Source organism: Bos javanicus, chromosome 16 (genome assembly GCF_032452875.1).
Source record: "Bos javanicus breed banteng chromosome 16, ARS-OSU_banteng_1.0, whole genome shotgun sequence".
Taxonomy (NCBI): Eukaryota; Metazoa; Chordata; class Mammalia; order Artiodactyla; family Bovidae; genus Bos; species Bos javanicus.
The window spans coordinates 10,920,872-10,944,127 of NC_083883.1; the positions used below are offsets into that span (position 1 = coordinate 10,920,872).

Sequence of the window (23,256 nt, forward strand, 5' to 3'; positions counted from 1 at the left end):
TGTAGAATAGACATCTCTCTAATAAATTATGCTTGGATAATTGGTTATTCACATGTAAAAGAAACTGGAGTTATATCTTATATTACTTATAAAAATTAACTCAAAATGCATTTAAAGGTAAGACCCCAAATCACAAAAAAACTCCTAAAAGAAACATATGAATAAAACTTCTTGACACAGGTCTTTTAATGAATTTTCGCTATGACAATGAAAGGACAAGAAACAAAATTAACATATGGACTACATCAAATTAAAAAGCTTCTACAGAGCAAAAGAAATCATCAACAAAATGAAAAGGAAACCTACAGAATGATTGCAAAACATTTAAAGAAGAATTAGCATCAATATTTCTCAAACTCTTCCAAAAAACTGAAGATAGCACTTCCAAACTCATTTTACAATGTGAAGATTATCCTGATATAAAAAGAATATTTGTAAATCCTTTACTTGGTAAAGGATTGATATGAAAAATAAATAAATTACAACTCAATAAAAATAAAACAAAATACCTCAATTAAAAATGAGCAAAGAACCTGAAAAAACTTTCCCCCAAATAAGGTATAGGAAAGACCAACAGGTACATGAAAATATGCTCAACATCATAAGTCTTTAAGAAAATACAAATGAATTGTCTTCCATACCTGTTAGAATGACTATAATCAAAAAGGCATCAAAACAATAACAAATGCAGGTGTGGATGTGGAGAAAAGAAACCCATGAACTGCTGGTGAGTTTGTAAATGGGTACAGTCACTATGGAAAACAGTATGGAGGATCCTGTTAAAATTAAGAATAGAACCACCATCAGTTCAGTCACTCAGTTGTGTCAGACTCTTTGCGACCCCATAAATCCCAGCACGCCAGGCCTCCTTGTCCATCACTAGCTCCCAGAGTTCACTCAGACTCACATCCATTGAGTCAGTGATGCCATCCAGCCATCTCATCCTCTGTCGTCCCCTTCTCCTCCTGCCCGCAAACCCTCCCAGCATCAGAGTCTTTTCCAATGAGTCAACTCTTCCCATGAGGTGGCCAAAGTACTGGAGTTTAAGCTTTAGCACCATTCCCTCCAAAGAAATCCCAGGGCTGATCTCCTTCAGAATGGACTGGTTGGATCTCCTTGCAGTCCAAGGGACTCTCAAGAGTCTTCTCCAACACCACAGTTCAAAGCATCAATTCTTTGGCGCTTAGCCTTCTTCACTGTCCAACTCTCACATCCATACATGACCACAGGAAAAACCATAGCCTTGACTACATGGACCTTTGTTGGCAAAGTAATGTCTCTGCTTTTGAATATGCTATCTAGGTAGAACCACCATGCTGCTACTGCTAAGTCGCTTCAGTCCTGTCCGACTCTGTGTGACCCCATAGATGGCAGCCCACCAGGCTCCCCCGTCCCTGGGTTTCTCCAGGCAAGAACATTGGAGTGGGTTGCCATTTCCTTCTCCAGTGCATGAAAGTGAAAAGTGAAAGTGAAGTCGTTCAGTCGTGTCCAACTCTTAGCGACCCCATGGACTACAGCCCACCAGGCTCCTCTCTTCATGGGACTCTCCAGGAAAGAGTACTGGAGTGGGGTGCCATTGCCTTCTCCAGAACCACCATACCATCCAGCAATTTTACTTCTGGGAATATATCCAAAATAATGAAAACACTAACTCAAAACAATGTCTGCACCGTGATGTTTTTAGAAGCCTTGTTTACAGTAGTGGAAGACGAAAACAACCCAAGTGTCCACCAATGAACAAAAGGAAAAGGAAGTTGTGATACAGAAACACTGTAATATTATTCAGTCAAAAATGAGAGAAATCATTTGAGACAACATGGATGGACCTGGAAGGCATTATGCTAAGTTAAATAAGTCAGACAGAAAAAGACACATATTGAATAACTTTACTTAGGTATCAGTTCTGTTCATTTCAGGTCAGTCCCTCAGTCGTGTCTGACTCTCTGCGACCCCATGAATCGCAGCACGCCAGGCCTCCCTGTCCATCACCAACTCCCGGAGTTCACTCAGACTCACGTCCATCGAGTCAGTGATGCCATCGAGCCATCTCATCCTCTGTCCTCCCCTTCTCCTCTTGCCCCCAATCCCTCCCAGCATCAGAGTCTTTTCCAATGAGTCAACTCTTCGCATGAGGTGGCCAAAGTACTGGAGTTTCAGTTTTAGCATCATTCCTTCCAAAGAAATCCCAGGGCTGATCTCCTTCAGAATGGACTGGTTGGATCTCCTTGCAGTCCAAGGGATGAGGGAAGCTTAAAAAAAGCAAACAAAATCTCATAGAAAAAGAAGCGATCAGATTTGTGGTTACCAGGGCAAGGGGAGAGAAGAGGGAAGCTGGGTAATGTGGTCAAAAGGAACAAATTTCCTGTTACAAGATAGAGACTAGGGATGTCATAACAACATGATGATTTTTGTTGATACTGCTGCATGATATATCAGAAAATTGCTAAGAGTAAATTCTTAGAGTTATTATTGCAAAATTTTTTTTCTGTTTTCTTTTTAACGTATCTGTATGAGAAGATGAATGTTAGGTGAAAATACTGGGGTAATCATTTCACAATATATGTAAATAAAACCACTATGCTTAATGCTTTAAGCTTACATACAGTGGTGTATGTCCGTTGGCTTCCCAGGTGGCATTAATGGTAAAGAACCTGCCTATCAATTCAGGAGACATTAGAGATGTGGGTTTGATCCCTGGGTTGGGAAGATCCCCTGGAGGAGGGCATGACAACCTATTCCGGTATTCTTGCCTGCAGAATCCCTATGGACAGAGGAGCCTGGTGGGCCACAGTCCATAGGTCACAAAGAATCAGACACAATTGAAACAACTTGGCATCCACACACATGTCAATTATTTCTCAATAAAACTACAAAAGCATGGCTTCTTTCCCCTCATTCTGCATAAGATAGCCTTTTTCTGCTATCTTCAAAAGGAGAATCTGGTAGGGCTCATTACAATGTGGTGGTCTCCTGAGACTGAGTCCCTTAGAGTTTTTACCTCTCAAGTTAGTCTACACTTAGCCTCCAGCATTTCATCAGTTACAGTTTAAAATCTTCCTTCGGATACCAGCTCTAGTTATGATGGTTTGATTCTATGCTTCTGCTCCTGATAAGCTGAAATTTTCTATACCTGCTTGTGTTTTGTAAGCTTTTCAGTGCCTCAATTTTCACTGAGATCCCAATTCTCTAATGGATCTAAAAATTGTTTATTTTTCAGTGTGTCAGCTTTTTTTCTTCTTTTTTTTTGTATGGTTGGGGTGATGACTTCCAGGCTCTTTATGGGTTGAACAAGCCAAATGGTTTTTGATGAGAGCACTAAGCATTTTCATGGGAAAACAAAATAAAACTGAAACAGCTTATTATCCATACTGAAAAGAGAAGAAACTTAACCCTAGTCTCACACGATAGAGGAAAAAAGTCAAATTGAGATGTACCATAGGCCTAAATTAAATGCTACAAAATTTTTCTAGAGTAACACATCCAAGAATATATTCACAACTTTGGAAGAGGCAAAAATTTCTTAAAAAGCACATAGCACAAATATAGAAGATAATATTGAAGAATTGAACTACATTGAAAGTAAAACTTTCAGCTGCTCTTTAAAAGATAGTGTGTCTTAATAGATATACATTAAGACATACTTTCTTAAAACTTTTACCCTGTTTAAATCAAGAATTATAGGAACAAGTAAGATGAACCAGTCTAGCTAAGTTAAGCAGAAAAGGATGAATATAAGTGTGTAAGAGAGTTCACAGAACCCCTTGGGGATTATGAAAACTAATATTCTTCCTCTGGGAAAGGAAGGAAAATGATTTCATGAAGCTTTTTCCTGGAAACATTGATGGTGCTTCAACCTGCTTTGGAACAGCAGCTATGCAGAGAATAAATTCTAGAACACTGAAAAAATAGTCTGCAAAGCCAAATTGCATATCTATGTCTTTATATTTACTCTTAATTTTCAGATCTTCTCTGTATATCTGGTTAGGTGATTCTGGGTGAAAAGTCAGTCAGTACCTCAGTGAGAAAGAAGTCTGAGAAATTTACTTTTAAAATCTGCAATGAATAAAGGTGATTGGAAAGACTTTAAGCCAGATTATGATATCTGCCATGTTTTATCCCTTGAATGATATTGAATATAGATTTTTTTAAATTTATAAACTCTAAACAATAAAATCACTAATTGAAGTCTATTTTCCCTAAAATAGACCTAGACCACAAAATAATTAACAACATGCTTTTCCCCGTTTCCAAAAGATAGCACTATAATTCTCATCATTCACTGTATTAATGTATGGTTGATATTTATTTCTCCCTCTTGATCCAAATTAATATTGATGAACACAAAAAATCTTGAGAAATAATGGCTGAATGAAAATTATTTCATATGCATCTGATATGTAGGTTTAAGGTCAGGTTTTATATGTTTAATATTTTAACATGTATGTATATTAAGCAGACATAGCATATTTTATTTATTTTAGAGATGTTAAGTAGACCTCATTCTGTATGCCTCATACTTCTCTTTTATTCAATGCAATTTTATCTTTTTCTTGTCAACTCTTCATTCTGAGTGAGTATTTTAAACTAATTATCCATATCAGGGATTTGCTTGTCTGCTGTATTGATTCATTTTTACCAAAGTGATTCTCAAACACAACTAAAGTTATCTTCAATGTCTCTTTAGTTCTAATTTTTTTTTTTTATCTTTGATCCCTGTGGTCTTTTTATATTTCATAGACTCACAGACATAGAAAACATACTTGCTATTACCAAGGAGCAGTGAGGGGAGGAATAAATTAGGATTTGGGATTAAAATATGTACGCTACTATATACAATATACATAACCAACAAGATATAATTCAGGGAGATATATTCAATGTCTTATAATAACCTTTAATAGAAGAGAATGTAAATATATATATAATTTATAATATATATAATATTATTATACTATATATACATAATATGATGTATATAATATCTAATTTATCTGTACCTTTGTTGTATACCTGAAGCCTGTGTTTGTGAAACTAACACAAACCTGTATATAAATTATATTTCAACAAAATTTAAAACATTTTTCAGTATGAGACACCTTTGTTAAATTTCTTATTTTTTTATCATATTAAGAATGTATGAAAAGACTTTAAGCAACTATTATATACTTTTAAGAATGTCTTATTGGGTTTTTCTTTGCAGTTTGCTTCTTTCTTTATCTTTCATATCCCATTCTCTCATGTCCAGCTTCTCTGTGTAGTGTCCAAGGAAAACAAATTCTATTTCTAGCTTTTTATTTTATATAAATCCTAATTGCTCTGTTTTGGGGCCACATTATTTCTATATGTGCTGGGGAAAGAATACTGCTTTTCCAGTATTTACTATTTTTTAAATGAAAAACAGAGGTTACTTATGCTTAAAAAAATCGACTTAAAAAAAAAACACACACAAAGAATAACCTTAATATCTTCTCTCCTAAATTTTGTGAATACATTCCATTTCTAACCATGTTCATTCATAGTAATCATATCTAAGTGCTTTGTAGGGTGTTATTTATTTGCCTTTCTCAGAGAACCTGATCCCACTTAAGTTCAATCATTTCACAATGTGGCAGAGAGAGTGATGTATGTCCTTAAAATGACTTTTATTTTTCTTTGAATATAGATATATTTCTTAGCCTTTCTTCCACCCATGTGAGTTCTTGTGACTGAGTTCTAGTCAAAAGACTGTAGGGAAAAGTGATATTGATCATGATCTTTCCTACTCTCTCTATCCTGCTCTATATAAATGGAAATTAATGATGTCATGTTAATCTAGACATAAAATGGAAGAAGTATAAATCATTGAGTTTACCACTTGGAAAAAGTAACAGAGAGAGCCATCTGACAAAGACTATTTTTCTCAGACTTGTTGCAAGTGGGAAATACAGATTTTTCTGCAAGAAACTTGGAAGTTGGACACTGATCATCTAAACCACTTAGCATAAGAGAAAATGTGTGGCGTGTACCTGCAAAATGGTATAGGAGAGTCCAAAAACTCCTACAGTTGACCTTTCTAAAGTTGGAGTCCTTACATTTTCTCAATGTCTTTTAAAAATACTAGCTCACATTACTTCACATGGATTTCTATCCCTAGTTCCTAATTTTTCTTAGAAAAAAAAAAAAAAACTGTATTCCTCTGGATTCTGTTACTAGATTTCTTGCCATCTGTCTGCATAATCATTGTGACAGAATTCCTAGTCACAAGATGGGCTGGATGCAGCTCCTTTAAGCTGACAGTGTGTGTGTGTGTGTGTGTATGCACGTGCTCAGTTGCTCAGTTGTGCCCAAGTCTTTACAACCCTATGAACTATAGCCCACCAGGCTCCTCTGTCCATGGAATTTCTTTTTTTTAAATTAAATTTATTTATTTTAATTAGAGGCTAATTACAATATTGTATTGGTTTTGTCATACATCAACATGAATCCACTAACACGTGGCACCCGTGTCCATGGAATTTCTGTGTCAAGAATACTGGACTGGGTTGCCATTTCCTCTTTCAGAGCATCTTCCTGACCCAAGGACTGAACATGCATTTGCTGCATTGCAGGTGGATTCTTTACCACTGGATTCTTTACTGCTGGGACACCCCAAGCAGACAGTAAGTTCATTAAAAGGACACTGTAGCTTGAAGTCAGGAAGGGTGATTCCTCCAGCTCCATTTTTCTTTCTCAAGATTGCTTTGGCTATTCAGGATCTTTATTGTTTTCATACAAATTGTGAAATTTTTGTTCTACTTCTGTGAAAAATACCATTGGCACTTGGATAGGGATTGCATTTGATCTGTAGATTACGTTGGGTAGTACAGTTATTTTTACAATATTGATTCTTCCAATCTAAGAACATGGTATATCTACCTGTTTCTGTCATCTTTGATTTCTTTCATCAGTGTCCTATAGTTTTCTACATATAGGTCTTTTGTCTCTTTAGGTAAATTTATTCTAAGGTATTTCATTCTTTTTGTTGTAATGGAGAATGGGATTGTTACCTTAGTTTCTCTTTCTGCTTTTTTATTGTTAGTGTATAGGAAAGCAAGGGATTTCTGTGTATAAATTTTATATTCTTCAACTTTACTATATTCATTGATTAGGTCTAGTAATTTTCTGGTGACATACTTAGGGTTTTCTATGCATAGTATCATGTCATCTGAAGCTATAGTCATCAAGACAGTATGCTATTGGCACAAAAACAGAAATATAGACCAGTGGAACAAGACAGAAAGCCCTGAGATGAATCCACATAGCTTTGAAAAAGAAGGTAAGAATATACAATGGAGAAAGATGGTCTCTTCATTAAGTGGTGCTGGGAAAACTGGATAGCTACATGTAAAAGAATGAAACTAGAACACTTCCTAACACTAAACAGAAACATAAAACTCAAAATGGATTAAAGACTTAGATGTAAAGCCAAAAACTATAAAGCTCTTGGAGGAAACAAAGGCAGTAGTACACTCTTTGACATACATCATCACAAGATCCTCTTTGACCCACCTCCTAGAGTAGTGGAAATAAAAAACAAAAACAAACAAATGGGACCTCAGTTCAGTTCAGTCACTCAGCCGTGTCCGACTCTTTGCGACCCCATGAATCGCAGCACGCCAGGCCTCCCTGTCCATCACCAATTCCCTGAGTTCACTCAGACTCATGTCCGTCGAGTCAGTGATGCCATCCAGCCATCTCATCCTCTGTCGTCCCCTTCTCCTCCTGCCCGCAATCCCTCCCAGCATCAGGGTCTTTTCCAATGAGTCAATTATTTGCATGAGGTGGCCAAAGTACTGGAGTTTCAGCTTTAGCATCATTCCTTCCAAAGAAATCCCAGGGCTGATCTCCTTCAGAATGGACTGGTTGGATCTCCTTGCAGTCCAAGGGACTCTCAAGAGTCTTCTCCAACACCACAGTTCAAAAGCATCAATTCTTTGGCTCTCAGCCTTCTTCACAGTCCAACTCTCACATCCATACATGACCACAGGAAAAACCATAGCCTTGACTAGACGAACCTTTGTTGGCAAAGTAATGTCTCTGCTTTTGAATATGCTATCTAGGTTGGTCATAACTTTCCTTCCAAGGAGTAAGTGACTTTTAATTTCATGGTTGCAGTCACCATCTGTAGTGATTTTGGGGCCCAGAAAAAAAAAAAAGTCTGACACTGTTTCCCCATTTATTTCCCATGAAGTGGTGGGACCGGATGCCATGATCTTCCTTTTCTGAATGTTGAGCTTTAAGCCAACTTTTTCACTCTCCTCTTTCACTTTCATGAAGAGGCTTTTGAGTTCCTCTTCACTTTCTGCCATAAGGGTGGTGTCATCTGCATATCTGAGGTTATTGATATTTCTCCCAGCAATCTTGATTCCAGCTTGTGTTTCTTCCAATCCAGCGTTTCTCTTGATGTACTCTGCATATAAGTTAAATAAAGAGGGTGACAATATACAGCCTTGACGAACTCCTTTTCCTATTTGAAACCAGTCTGTTGTTCCATGTCCAGTTCTAACTGTTGCTTCCTGACCTGCATACTAATTTCTCAAGAGGCAGATCAGGTGGTCTGGTATTCCCATCTCTTTCAGAATTTTCCACAGTTGATTGTGATCCACACAGTCAAAGGCTTTGGCATAGTCAATAAAGCAGAAATAGATGTTTTTCCAGAACTCTCTCAGTGGATGTTGACAATTTGATCTCTGGTTCCTCTGCCTTTTCTAAAACCAGCTTGAACATCAGGAAGTTCACGGTTCACATATTGCTGAAGCCTGGCTTGGAAAATTTTGAGCATTACTTTACTAGCGTGTGAGATGAGTGCAATTGTGAGGTAGTTTGAGAATTCTTTGGCATTGCCTTTCTTTGGGATTGGAATGAAAACTGACCTTTTTCAGTCCTGTGGCCACTGCTGAGTTTTCCAAATTTGCTGGCATATTGAGTGCAGCACTTTCACAGAATCATCTTTTAGGATTTGATATAGCTCAACTAGAATTCCATCACCTCCACTAGCTTTGTTCGTAGTGATGTTTTCTAAGGCCCACTTGACTTCACATTCCAGGATGTCTGGCTCTTGGTCAGTGATCACACCATCATGATTATCTGGGTTGTGAAGATCTTTTTTGTACAGTTCTTCTGTGTATTCTTGCCATCTCTTCTTAATATCTTCTGCTTCTGTTAGGTCCATACCATTTCTGTCCTTTATCGAGCCCATCTTTGCATGAAATGTTCCTTTGGTATTCTGATTTTCTTGAAGAGATCCCTAGTCTTTCCCATTCTGTTGTTTTCCTCTATTTCTTTGCATTGATTGCTGAGGAAGGCTTTCTTATCTCTGCTTGCTATTCTTTGGAACTCTGCATTCAGATGTTTATATCTTTCCTTTTCTCCTTTGCTTTTCACTTCTCTTCTTTTCACAGCTATTTGTAAGGCCTCCCCAGACAGCCATTTTGCTTTTTTGCATTTCTTTTCTATGGGGATGGTCTTGATCCCTGTCTCCTGTACAATGTCATGAACCTCATTCCATAGTTCATCAGGCACTCTATCTGTCAGATCTAGGCCCTTAAATCTATTTCTCACTTCCACTGTATAATCATAAGGGATTTGATTTAGGTCATACCTGAATGGTCTGGTGGTTTTCCCTACTTTATCCAATTTCAGTCTGAATTTGTCAATAAGGAGTTCATGGTCTGAGCCACAGTCAGCTCCTGGTCTTGTTTTTGCTGACTGTATAGAGCTTCTCCATCTTTGGCTGCAAAGAATATAATCAATCTGATTTTGGTGTTGACCATCTGGTGATGTCCATGTATAGAGTCTTCTCTTGTGTTGTTGGAAGAGGGTGTTTGTTATGACCAGTGCATTTTCTTGGCAAAACTCTATTAGTCTTTGCCCTGCTTCATTCCAAATTCCAATTTATCCATAGCAGTCTTTAATAGAGAAAGTCATCTGACATTAAGATCTCATCATCAATCGTTATTAAAATTCATAGAGGAAAGGATCAGATATCAAATAAGTTTTGCTTCCATTAGTTTCTAAGTCAAAACTAATTCAGAATAATATTGAAATCACTTTTTATTGTCAAAAAAAATCTGGGCTTGTCAGTGATTAACTCATAGATTTCCCCCAAGTTTGACTATTTCTGCTGAGCCTCTTTGTGAACTCTGTCCTGCTTTCTGGGTGTTCAATCTTCAGTAGACTTCTTCTTTCTTTTCTGTCATTACTGAAGAAGGCAATGTGCTCACAAAAGTTATTATATGAGCAATAATAAAATCTACATTTATAGCTTAGTCTTGGACCTACTTTAAAAATGCTTGCACGTGTGCGGCATGTGAAAGACTTAAAATTTGTCGCTACTTCTCCAGTGTTCTTATTTTAGGTTTTCATCAACTTCTACCTCACCTTCACACCACAAATCTTAAGATCATTCTATATTTTTGGGGGGTTGGTGCAGAGCAATGGTTTTCAATCTTTTCCACTCTGTAAAGTATATTTAAAATATGTAAGAACACACTGTACTGTCACAAAGACAAAAGTATCACTTTTTTAGCAGACTAAAGCCAAATAACCCTAAATTCTTCAGTACACTAGATAATAACAAAGAATTATCCTTCCAAAATGTCAATATTGCCTGTTTTAAAAACAATGTGCTATCCACAGTGTGCCAATCCAAAATCCTTTTACTGCTGCAAAGTTTTTTACACTTATTTCTTATTTTTTTTTATCTCTAATACCAATTGCTGTTTCAATGTCTCATAAGACCCTGACTATTCTCCTGAAATATTTTCTGATATGTTATGTGAACTGAATAGCTCATCTATTTACTCAACAATCATTAAGTTCCTTAAATATGACAAACATTTTTCTAGGCACTGGTGACAGAGTAATGAACAAGCTAGGCAAATATACTATTTTAAATATCTACATTCTTGTGAAAGGAGACAACATGAAATTAAATTCAACAACAAAATCAGAGAGCAAAAATAATGTGTAAAAATATAGATAGTATGCTGCTGCTGCTGCTGCTTCTAAGTCGCTTCAGTCATGTCCAACTCTGTGTGACCCCATAGATGGCAGCCCACCAGGCTCCCCCATCCCTGGGATTCTCCAGGCAAGAACACTGGAGTGGGTTGCCATTTCCTTCTCCAATGGTAGGCAGCAATTGAGAAATAGTATATGGGAGGCAGCAACTGAGAAAGCAAATTTGGATGGGATGGTGGTGAAAATAGAAGAGCAATTATAACAGCATTTGTATTGAACAGATAGAAGACCATCACAGATAAACTTGAGAAGTAAGTTGTCCAGAGACTGCAATGTGATGAGGTTGGCTAAATAGTCAGGAGTCAAATCTCACATGCCATTGTGGAGAGGGACTGTGCATTCAATCATGCCCTAAGTAAGATCATGAAATCTTTTTAGTGTAATTATTAATAAGTTTCCTAATGTTCACCAGGGAAGTCTGGTGTGCTGCAGTTCATGGGGTAACAAAGAGTCAGACATGACTTAACAACAGAACAACAAACAAGAATGTTCACCCTCAGACACTTTTACACAAAGAATTATATGATCATTCTACTTGCAGAATATGTTAAAAGATTGGCCTATACAGACTTCCCCAGTGGTCCAGTGATTAAGAATCCACTTTCCAATGCAGGGAACAAAGATCCCATGTACGATGAGGCAAATTAAGCCCACAAACCACCACCAGAGAGAAACCTGTACGCTGCTAAGAGCCCGCATGCCACAACAAAGATCCTGCATGCTGCAGTAAGACCTTACACAGTTAAAAATAAAACAAAACAAAACAAAACTGGCATATAATATGTACACTAAGTTAACCTAGGGCTTGCCAGGTGGCGCTAGTGGTAAAGAACTGGCCTGCCAATGCAGGGGACTTAAGAGACACGGGTTCGATCCCTAAGTCAGTAAGATCCCCTGGAGGAGTCATGGAAACCCACTCCAGTACTCCTGCCTGGAGAATTCCATGGACAGAGGAGCTTGGTGGGCAACAGTTCATGGGATCACATAGAGTTGGACACAACCAAAGTGACTTAGCATGCACACACAAACTAACTTAAACCTTTTTGAAAGTTAATAATGTACAGACGTGACCTAATTCAAGTAAAGACTACACCGACTACTACGTGAAACTTTATTGGTAAGGAATGAGGAATGGGAAACATGATAAAGATGAAAACCAAACAGAAGAATATTGCAGCCGTCCTAATGAGAGCACTAAAGGAATGGACAAGGGTTATGACAACTCAAGTCCACATAGCAAAATCAGCTATATTGACTCCTGCCCTTTTTCTGCTGTACTGGGATCTTTACTTTGGCAGGAACATAAACTTTAGAGAGGTCAGCTGAGCAGAAAAGATAACTGATGCCTGGGTATCTTGGTGCCCTTTGAATGGGATTTCCTTCTATATCCTAACTTTCACTTCACCATTACTAAGATTGACTTATTTTTCTTTCTTGGAATGTTCCCACAATGTTACATACATGCTTCCTTTGACAGTTTTTCTTCTTACCTGGAAATACTTAAATCCTATCCTTTCTTCATCTCAAATGTTGAACTAAGCTCAAATGTTATCCACTCTAACTTGTTTTTTTCTGAACTCCTAGTTCACCAATTCATGAGCTCCTCATGGCTATTAAGCAGCAAGTTGTTTAGATATATAGGCCAAATCTTATCTTCTGCCCAGGGTGGTTATCTGGTGTAACAGTTGCTATGTAATTACAGAGATTTAGAATTAACATTCTTCATCTTTGTGCACCATCATGAGATAAAGGAGGCAGAAACCCTCTTTTTTTTATTGGTTGTTTACTGCTAGGAGTCAGAAAAATATAACAATTTCAATTATTCTTGGATTTTTGGATCAACATTTCTTTGAATGCAAACTCATGTTTAAAGTAAGCAAATTGTGGTTACATGGTTATATTTATACAATTTACAATCTGTCTCCTCCCACTCCCCCAATAAATACTTTTTTTAAAAAATCATCTTTTGTTTTTTATATTTGCATTTCTAGTGCTTACCTGGTATTTGGAGAAAAAAAAAATATATATATATATATAGTATTCAGTAGATATTTGTTAAAAAAAAAAAAAAAGATTTAGCTGAAGCACTGCTTTGGTAAAAATCCTAAAACAAAAATTCAGTGTTTTCTTACCTGCTGCTTCTTCATTGATGATCTGGAATATTTACACAAGAGTCTTTGTATACTAGCTAAATCAAATGAATTATGAATATTATTCTTGAAGCAGCAAGTTTCACATCAGCTTATCATGACCTTTAATAATCTGTGACATATGACCTCAGTTCTCCATATATTCTCAATCTACTCAGATTTTAATATTTAAAATATAATCATGATATTACTTTCCTAGGGAATTAAAATAACCAAGCAACCTGACACCCACACCAATTACTTAAGATATATTAGAAAAAGTCTTTAATCACCAGAAATGTTACATGGTTGCTGGTTCTAAGAAATTATATTGAACTTCCATTTAAGAATTTATGACTTTAATTTTTATCTTAATGTTTTATATTTCTAGTTTGTAAGTCCTTTATTAATCACTGTCATATTTATCACCAATATATGGAGATCCCAAATATGTTATTTACTTTTTATATTGTTGCAATTCTTTTCATCATATAATTAATGTTAGTTAATGATCTGCAATTTCAAAGTCAAAAATAATATTTCTTTAGAAATATATTTCTTATGGAGATGAATGAAGATTTCTTTCTTTTTTTTTTTTTTTTGCTTCAAGTAGTTTCTATATCCCCCAAGGATTATTGCTTTTGTTAGAATCAGTGTTTTGTTTTCATAGGTATAACCTCTAAGGAACCTTGATCAAATAAAATAGTAGATGTAAATGGAAGGAATTTCAGTATGTTTATAGCATACCATTATTCTAGCTCCTTTAAAGTTATAAGTCAAAATTTATATGATTCTATCATCATAAAATATAATTAATGACCTGTCAATTGATAACTAAGCTCAGTCCTTTATCAATTTTGTTGAAATCAAGGAACAGAAAACATGTAATAGGACTTGCTTATTTGTCATTAGATGCATGTTAACTTGATTTTCAGTTTTATCAAATTGTAAAATGCTTTTAACAAGTCATAAGATTCATAATCCTACCTAATACACTAAAACACCTAATAAGATTATTATTTTATCAGATTTACAAACAAATCAGGAAAAAATAGGAATTATAATATCATTACACATCTTCTTAAGTGGGCTTCCCTGGTGGCTCAGATGGTAAAGAATCTGTCTGCAATGCAGGAGACCTGGGTTCCATTCCTGGATTGGGAAGATCCCCTGGAGGCATGTGTGGCAATCCACTCCAGTATTCTTGCCTGGAGAATCCCCATGTACAGAGGAGCCTGATGGGCTACAGCCCATGGGGTCATAAAGACTCAGACATGACTAAGTGACTAAGCACAGCACATGCTACTAAGTATTCAAATGAAATAGTTTTTAAAAATCTCTCATATATTTAAGTGGTTCTTGTCAAAAATTTAAAATTGAATTTTATTTATTTTCTACTATATTGAAGTTCTTAAATAATTTAAAAATTTAGCAAAAGCAATTTCCATTGTCAAACCAATTTCCATTATAATTTGCTTTCTATTTAATGAAAAAGAAAATTACATCATGCTAAAATCAAATAAACCAACATCTACTATAGTAATAGTAAATCAGTTAAGTTCAGTCACTCAGTTGTGTCTGACTCTTTGTGACCCCATGAATCACAGCACGCCAGGACTCACTGTCCATCACCAACTCCTGGAGTCCACCCAAACCTATGTCCATCGAGTCGGTTATGCCATCCAACCATCTCATCCTCTGTCGTCCCCTTCTCCTCCTGCCCTCAATCTTTCCCAGCATCAGGGTCTTTTCAAATGAGTCAGCTCTTTGCGTCAGGTGGCCAAAGTACTGGAGTTTCAGCTTCAGTCCCTCCAATAAACACCCAGGACTGATCTCCTTTAGGATGGACTGGTTGGAGCTCCTTGCAGTCCAAGGGACTCTCAAGAGTCTTCTCCAATATCACAGTTCAAAAGCATCAATTCTTTGGTGCTCAGCCTTCTTTATAGTCCAACTCTCACATCCATACATGACCAATGGAAAAACCATAGCCTTGACTAGACAGACCTTTGTTGCACAGTAATGTCTCTGCTTTTTAATATGCTGTCTAGGTTGGTCATAACTTTCCTTCCAAGGAGTAAGCATCTTTTTATTTCATGGCTGCAATCACCATCTGCAGTGATTTTGGAGCCCAGAAAAATAAAGTCAGCCACTGTTTCCACTGTTTCCTCATCTATTTGCCATGAAGTGATGGGACTGGATGCCATGATCTTAGTTTTCTGAATGTTGAGCTTTAAGCCAACTTTTTCACTTTCCTCTTTCACTTTCATCAAGAGGCTCTTTAGTTCTTCATCACTTTCTGCCATAAGGGTGGTGTCATCTGCATATATGAGGTTTTTGATATTTCTCCTGGCAATCTTGATTCCAGCTTGTGCTTCCTCCAGCCCAGCATTTCTCATGATGTACTCTGCTCGCAACCCAGTCCAGTATTCTTGCCTGGAAAATCTCATGGACAAAGTAGGCTGGTAGGCTACAGTTCATGGGGTTGCAAAGAGTCAGACACGACTGAGCGACTTCACTTTCACTTTCACTCAGCATATGAGTTAAATAAGCAGGGTAACAATATACAGCCTTGACGTACTCCTTTTCCTACTTGGAATCAGTTTGCTGTTCCATGTCCAGTTCTAACTGTTGCTTCCTGACCTGCATACAGGTTTCTCAAGAGACAGGTCAAGTGGTGTGGTATTCTCATCTCTTTCAGAATTTTCCACAGTTTATTGTGATCCACACAGTCAAAGGCTTTGGCATAGTCAATAAAGCAGAAATAGATGTTTAGAAATACTTTAAAGAAAAAAATAAGAATTGACCATAACTGTAATATATATTTCATTCTAATAATGTATTGCCTACTTCATAGAATCATGAAGAATGTATGTAAACACACACACACACACACACACACACACACGCACATTTTCCCCTTCAGTGTATCCTAAAACTTTTGATCATCCTCGGAAGCACTGCAGTGACATTTAAAAGATTTGGCAACATAAACAAATTTCACTTTTTTTTTTTTTTTAGGACTTTCCTGTATAGATGCTCACTCTTCCTAATGATTAGTCACAAGAAAATGTAGAAACACTGCTTATTCTTAATTTGTTGTTTAGTCACTAAGTCATGTTAGACTCTTTGTGACCCCATGGGCTAATGAATAATTTTTATCTTTCAATATTTTCTTTGATTTGCTTTTAAAAATCTCTTCCTGAGGAGCCATGAACTATTTGACAATAACTCTTGAAAGATTAAAGAGAAAAGTCACTTTCACCGACTTTTCTATGCTATCTCTGAATTTTAAATATCTCAACAAGTGCCAAAATACTTTGTTTCCAAAGCTTCATTAACTCAACAAAAATATATATGGAAAATGCACACATGTTTTATGATATAATAAACCATAAAAGGGGCTTTCTCAAGAACTAATAATTCTAACTGACACTTACTTTTGCATCCCAGTTGATTTCACACCCAGGAGCAATATATCAGAATAAAGTTCTGGACAGTAAAAGGATGTATTTCTTTAGGTAGGGTATTTCACAAAACAGGATATGGAAAAAGAGAACCTAGAGAGACATATAGGTCAGTTTTCAGGCAAATCAATTTTAGTAAAGAGACCATAGGGAGATTATACATATGGAAATTTATTTTTATAACACTATCCATGTTCTCTCTTTTAACCTTGGAGACACTTCTTGTAGTTCATTCTAAAGACTCTGTGAATCAGAAGTTTCAGCTAGGATGGTCAGCATATTAGTACATTGATATTAAACATGAATAGGCATTAGCAAATTTAGGAGGGGTTTTGAAGTGTATTAAAAAATCTCATTATTAAAAGTTACTCATTTCCCATTATCAGTAGATTTCTGCTGTTACTGTATAAAATGTTTGATAATTGTTTAATTGAGGTAAAGAATATAACTAAATATACCTTCTGTACCATTACATTTATTTCCTTATTTAATAATTTTGACTAATAATCTTACAGTATTTACATTGGCTTCTACAGATAGTGATGGTCAATCAATAACTCTGTCTTCAAGTAGTCCCTGTTGCATCAGCAGAAATAAGCTAAGTAGACACAACCAATGCAGAGAGTTGCAGAATGTATGTAAGTATGATAGAACTAGCAGAAAGGCCACTGAAAAGGTATTAATATATATCTCAATTTTGGACTAAAAGAAAGCTTTCTAAAGAAAACACAGATACAATACAATCTCTGATCTATGAGACAAATTCCTGTAAACATGACAAATAGGTAGAAGCATGCTTTGAAATAAAGATCACTTATCACATTGATGAATTTTCTATAGTCAGTGGACATTTAGGTAGCTTCCAAGTCTTGGCTATTCCAAATAGTGCTGCAATGAACATTAAGGTGGATGTGTCCTTTAGGACCATGTTATAGAAGATATGGTGCATACATAAAATGGAATATTACTTGACATTAAAAAGAATGAAATAATGCTATTTTCAGCAACATGGATGGACCTAGAGTTTGTCATACTGAGTAAAGTAAGTCAGACAGAGAAAGAGTAAGTCAGACAAAGAAATATTATACAATATCATTTATATATGGAATCTAAAAAAAGATATAAAGAATTATTTATTAATAAAAACATTTCTTCAGTTGTATACAAAATGGTGATCTGAATCACGTTGGCATGGTTCTTTCAATTGCTAATAACCATTTCATAAATATTTTACTAATTTTATTATCTGATACTCTGCTTATTGTGTATCTCTATGTACTGGAAATTTTATAAAAATTGCAATGAGATAATATACATAATATTTTCATAAAGAAAAATGAATACAATTATTACAACATAATAAGTGACTATGAAAGGTGGTTAACTGTATGCAAATATTTATGCATTTTGTGCATATGCATACCTACGTGTGTGTGTGTGTGTGTGTGTGTGTGTGTGTGTGTGTATGGGTGGCTATGGACATGGGTCAGTGTGGAGTGATGTGCAAAATTCCATGACTATCCTAGTTAGGTGTTCAATTAGGAAAGATATAAAAATTGAGTAATCTGTAATTTAAAAATTGTTCAGTATATAAATGCTGCACTAGGTTGTGAAAATAAATTCTAAATAAAATGTTTTTGCTTCAAAGTTTTTTGTTGACTTTGCAGACAGAACAGAGAGCTTGACAGTGAGAAGTATTTTGATGTGCTTGTTCTTAGTTGCTCAGTTGTGTCTGACTCTTTGTAACCCCATAGCCTGCCAGGTTCCTCTGTCCATGGAGATTCTCCAGGTACAAATAGTGGAGTGGGTTGCCATGCCCTCCTCCAGGGGATTGTCCCAACCCAGGGATCGAACCCATGTCTCCTGTATGGCAGGCAAATTCTTTACCATCTGAGTCACCAAGGAAGACCAATTCTTGACAGTTTCATAGTTGTTCAGGTAAATCAGTGTAATAGTCTGTGATACACTGGTACAAATTTTCAATCTTTAATACTGATGTATAACTGAGCTGTATCTTGCCTATGATACTTTGACCCAGTAATTTTAGAACAATAGAAACTGCCTCATGTGGTGGGTAAATGACTTAATAACTGAGATATCTTAGAAGTAAGACAAAGAATTTCAACCCACAGCATAACTGTCCTTTTTGCCTAGAAAGTTGTTTTATTGCAATATAGTTGTTGTTTGTTTTTTTTTAATTAAAAATTTTTTTTTATTCCTTTATTTCTCATGTGTTGTTGAGTTTGTTATTGAAGATTAATATTTAAGAGAATATGAAATATGAGAGAACCTGGAACATTAGGCATGATTATAATTTGAAAGAGGAAATTGGAACTGTTGCGTGTGTGAGGCTAAGTCGCATAGCACAATCACATTTGTTAAGGTTTCTAAATGATATTGGAATATATGAGAACTTAATTTACTACATTTATTATTTTGGCTTATTATATTTATGATTTCTTTAAATGCTTAAAAATAGTTTGCTTGATAAATTCTAATAGTATTCTATGAGGTATTGAGAGTGCTTAAGAATATCATGTTAACTGTGAAATATAGAATTTATTATAATTTAATTAGCCAAATTTATAAATGGAATATGATTGTTTAAGGAAATTTAATCTTTTAACTTGTTCCATGATGTATTAATCAAGTCATGAGGGAAAAAATAGTATTTGCAATTTTAAACTGTAAGCTTAAAATAATTTAAGTTTTCATATGTATATGGTTAATAAATTAAATTCCAATATACACACACAAACTGCAGTTGCTTTATACATACACACATACATACTCATATACAATTCAAATATTAAACATTCAAACTGACACATATCAGCTGAGTGACCATGAGAGAATATCTTAACCTCATCAATCTCCCTTTGCTATAAAATAAGTGTCAGAGAGTGTATAATTTCCTCGGTTCTGTCTCATCATAACAAAATTTGAAGTGACAGATGGGTCGGTATTACAACCTTCAGACAGACCAGTGTTACAGCTCTTGGATGGGCCAGTGTTACAGTCCCGTGTTACAGCTCAGTTTTATTTAAAAAGTAAAGGAAAATACATCCTCAAGGAGTAAGGGTATGCCGACCCAAAAGACGTGAAGAGAAGAGAGGCCCTGCCCCAATTTTGGCTCCTCTTTTTACATGTTTTTTTCTCCTTTCCCTGGGCCTGCCCTGTGTAAATTGGGCTAGCCAGGAGTGCTCTTTGCTTTACCTGAGGTCCTCAGACCTTCTTTTGCTCTATTTGTCTGGGCTTTGCCCTTCTTTGTCCTTTAGCCACAGCCATTTTGGGCTCTTTTTTCCTATTCTCACTACTTAACATTCCCCCCTCAAGAGATGGGGGACTCAATTCTTTGGGAATAGGGACGTCATGGTCTCTATGGCTACTTCCTGCTGAACTGGATGGCGAGGGGCATTGGGCCTCCCCCTATTGCTAGTCTCAAGCCTCAGAGTCCTTGTAGCAGTGCCCATCTAAGGGTGAGTGCTATTTTCTGTGGTTGGCTGCAGTTTTATATATCATTGTTGAACTGGCATTGCATGTTGTAGCTTGTTGACCTGGGCAGAGACAAAATAGTTTAGACAATTGATAATACATAGAACAATCATAAGCAGCATCCATATGGCGATGACAGGGACTAGTAGGGGCATTAGCTAACTCCAAATTTCCCATCACCAGGAAGATCAGCAGCCACCCTGAGAACTCTCCAACTGGTTCTTTGAGATCCTGTAGGGTCTGAATGTTTTTCTTGAGGACTTTGAGATTTTCTTTAACTTAGTTGGAGGTATTTACCCAGAAACAACACATTTCATTCAAGATGGCTCAAGTCCCTCCTTGTCCAAGGATCAGGAGATCTATCTCCAGTCTGTTTTGAAGTACAATCCCTACCAAACTATGGTGGGTCTTTAGAGCTGTCCTGAGAAATCTTAGCCCAGAAACTTAATTTTGGGGTGTTCATTAGAATGTTACTCATTTTTAGTTCTGAATATGTGTCTGAGATCTCCCAGGGGCACACAGGTTTATTGAGTGTCCTCTTCTGTTTTCTTCCACAGCTTGACTCCTGAGTAGTGAATCCAGGAGTTGTGTCCTGGTACCTTGACTGCTGTGGGGGTAGAAAGTATTAGAGTGTAGGGGCCCTTCCATGTGGGCTGGAGTTCAGCCTTTGGGGACCCATCTTTCCATACTTTAATTAGGACTTGAGTCCCTGAGCATATGGTGGTGATTCTTTAGGGTCCTGGTTGACACCCCACAAGCATATATCTTGTTGGAATTGCCCAGTGGCCATGGTATAAGACCGGAGGGTCAGAGCCTCTGGATCAAGGAAGAGGTCATTGACATAAACAAAAGGTCTCCCATATAGCATTTCATAAGGACTAAGACCAACCTGTTCCTTAGAGGCAATACTGGTGCAGAGGAGAGCTATTGGTAAAGCCTTCTTCCATTCCAGGAAGGTCTCCTGGGTTATTATTTTTATTGCTGATTTTAAGAATTGGTTGGTTCTTTCTATTTTTCCTGAAGACTGAGGCCTCCAGGCACAATGGTGATAATAAATAATGTCCAATGCTTTAGAGCAGAGAAGATAATAGCAACCCACTCCAGTACTCTTGCCTGGAAAATCCCATGGACGGAGGAGCCTGGTAGACTGCAGTCCATGGAGGCTTGAAGAGTCGGACACGACTGAGCAACTTCACTTTTACTTTTCACTTTCATGCATTGGAGAAGGAAATGGCAACCCACTTCAGTGTTCTTGCCTGGAGAACCCCAGGGATGGTGGAGCCTGGTGGGTTGCTGTCTATGGTGTTGCACAGAGGTGGACATGACTGAAGATACTTAGCAGCAGCAGCAGCAATGCTATAGAGACCCCTTGGGCGAGCTTAGAAGTAAATAATGTCCCATTGTCACTTTGTAATGACCTGGGCAGACCAAATCTCAGAGTGATTTCATGGAGCAGTTTTTTTTTTTTTTTTTTTTTACCACCCCCTCAGCCTTCTCAGTCCAGAGGAGAAAGCCTTCAATCCATCCTGTGAATGTATCTAATCATGACCAATAGGTATTTATACCCTTGAGAAACTGGCATCTGGGTGAAGTCCATCTGCCAGTCCTCTCCTGGGTAGGTCCCACATCATTAGATGGGCTGGGCCAGCTGGGGTCTTCAAGCTCCTTGGGGGTTGTTTAATTGGCAAGTGGGACAAGAGCAGACCACTTGCCTTATAGTCATTTGGAGGCTTGTTCCTTTGAAGGACCATTCTAATAATCTTTGGAGGGCCTTTTTCCCTAAATGAGTGGTAGCATGTAAGCAGTTAACTAACTTATGTTGGAGGTTCCCAGAAAGAAAAAGGAGTCCCTCCTTTGGAACCACCCCATATGATCTTGAAAGCCCCCACTCTTAGCTTTAAGAGTCTCACCTTTGGTATATGAAGGAGTTTCTGGCAAATTAGTCTGTGGAACTAAGGTGGTAACCCCTATTAGGTCATTATTCTGTAATGCAGCTCTCTTAGCTGCCTGGTTGGCTGCTTAGTTCCCTTTGGCCACTACTATGATCCCAGTTTGGTGTCCTTTACAGTGGGAGACTGAAACCTCAGCAGCAGGTGGACTGCCTCCAAGAGCCTAAGGATTTTTTCATCATATTTGATTGGGGACCCTCGGGTGGTCAAGTGGCCTCTTTCTTTTCAAATAGCAGCATGTGCATATAGCACCAGAAAGGCATACATGGAGTCAGTGTAAATGTCTAATCTTTTTTCATTTTCCCAGCTCTAAAGCTTGAGTCAGGGCTATGAGCTCAGCCAATTGGACTGAAGTATCTGGTGGCAAAGGTTTAGCCTCTATGGTCTCAAAATTGGAAAGCACTGCATGTCCAGGTCTTCTTTTTCCATCCAAGACAAATCTTCCATCAGTGTACCAGATTTCCTCAGGATTGGCCAGAGGATCTTCCAACAATCCCTCTCAGGGATCTGTCCAGTGGTCCAAAGTTTCTAGGCAAGAGTGAAGGGGGAAGAGAGCCCTCAAGGGTAGGCAGGAGGGTAGCAGTGTTAAAAAGCTCACAAGGGAATAGAGTTTGGCCTGGATTTTCCATCAGCGCCACTTGATATCTGAGGATCCTTTGATCAGACATCCATAAATGGCCTCTTCCATTCAGGAGTTGTTTTACTTGGTGGCTGGTAAAAATATTTTTCCCCCAAGAGGGTTTTAAAGCTGCAACAAGCTGGAAGACTGCAACAGCTGGAAGATTTCAAAGGCAGGAGAGATTTCTCCCCAATAAAGGAGTAGGATATTCAGGGACCACCAGAAACTGGTGGGAAAATATGTGTTCATCCCAGCAATGATGAAGAGCTCAGATGAATCTTTTGTATTCGTTTTTCCTGTAGCACCCAAAATGGTACAAGTTTGGGAGGAGAAGGCTCTGGAGTAGGAGGTCAGGACAGAATAGGTAGCCCCTGTGTCAACCAAGAAATTCTCGGACCTACCTGCCACATCCAGTTGCACCCTTGGCTCCAGCCCCATGATGGTTATCTGTGACAGGAGGGCTGGCTGGAGTTGGCTGCTTCTGTCCTGTTGAACCATCATGAGGGAAGGCTTGGTGCTGGACCTTGAGGCTCTTGGGTCCCCAGGGCAGAGTGCTGACCAAT

General features: G+C 37.4%; 1 protein-coding gene across 1 annotated transcript in view; it reads right to left on the bottom strand.

Annotated features, from left to right (window-relative positions):
* Positions 1 to 23,256, bottom strand: part of LOC133228278 (endogenous retrovirus group K member 7 Gag polyprotein-like) — a 115,927-nt gene that overhangs the window by 91,907 nt on the left and 764 nt on the right. The gene's annotated exons all lie outside the window — the stretch shown is intronic.